Below are 1,233 nucleotides of genomic sequence, written 5' to 3' on the forward strand. Positions count from 1 at the left end.
TCCTTGAATTCAGCTCCACACTCTGGCCCCAGATGAACGTCCAAATTTTTGGACTTCTGGGTCCACCAGACTCTGAGGCCAGGGACATCCTCCTCCAGCACTTGGGCCCAGGAACAGCACCCCCAAACCTTAATTTTCACTCTTGCAGCCGTACCGAGGCCCTCTGCCACTCTTACCTCCATACTTAGTCCCGTGGACGTGTGTAGTGTCCCGACTTCCACACCCTCCAGGCGGGGCAGGCAAGAAATGCTTCAGCCCCACCGGCCCAACCGGGCGCCTTCCCAGGACTCCAGGGCTTTGGGCCACACTGGGTTCTTGGTGGTGGAGTCGGGGTGTGTGGGGGGCTGGGGTGTGGGCTGTGTGTCGGGGGGTGGCCTCCTCCGGAGGCGTTTCCAGTTCTCAGCCACGTAAAATCTTTCATTCGTCCCAATACACGCTGGGACGGTGCAAGGTGCACAAAAGACACGCGCAGAAACACGGGACCCAGTCACACACTTGCCCCTCTGCGCCCCACCAGTCACATCTCACACCCGCACACACTCTCCCCCCCATTCACACACGTACCTGCCTCCTCCTCCCGGTCACACACACACACACACACACCACGCGCTGACGGTCACAGCCGCCAAATCACGCGCGCACGCTCACGACCCCGCCGCCCCCGCATGCAGACCGGGACGCTGACCTCTCGGCGCCTCCCCGCATCCGGCACAGCCGCTGCTTCCGCCCCACTCAGACTTTCTCCTCAGAACCGGCCAGACGTGCTCACGTCCGGGTTTCAAGTCCTCGTCGGAAGTGGGCGCGCCCTCCCAGCGCAAGGGCCCTTGGGAAACGTAGTGCGGACAGGGGTGGCGGCGGCTTTCTGAAATCTGAGGACTACGCTGCTAGGCAGGGTTCCTCCCCGTGGCCTGGTGGTCACTGCCCTCTGTCCCCTATTGGTGCCTCCTGGTCCGGAACAGAGCTACCTAGAAGCCTTTTAGCTTCTGGGTCCCAGTTTTGGCGGCCTCCACGAAAGAAGCCGAGTCCCGGGAACTTCTGGGAGCCGTCGCCGGCCTCGGAGTGCGCAGGCGCAGCTGTCAGGCCCTGAAAGCCTAGACCCAAATAGCCGCTCACCCGCGCCTCCGCGGAATGTGGGCGGGGTCGCAAGAACGTGGAGCGCGCAGGCGCCTTGAGCAAGGGGAAAAGCCAGGGAAGTGGGCGGAGCTTAGGAGAGGCGGGGCTTGGGGGGGGGGC

Source organism: Lipotes vexillifer, unplaced genomic scaffold, assembly GCF_000442215.2.
Source record: "Lipotes vexillifer unplaced genomic scaffold, Lipotes_vexillifer_v1.1 scaffold995, whole genome shotgun sequence".
Taxonomy (NCBI): domain Eukaryota; kingdom Metazoa; phylum Chordata; class Mammalia; order Artiodactyla; family Lipotidae; genus Lipotes; species Lipotes vexillifer.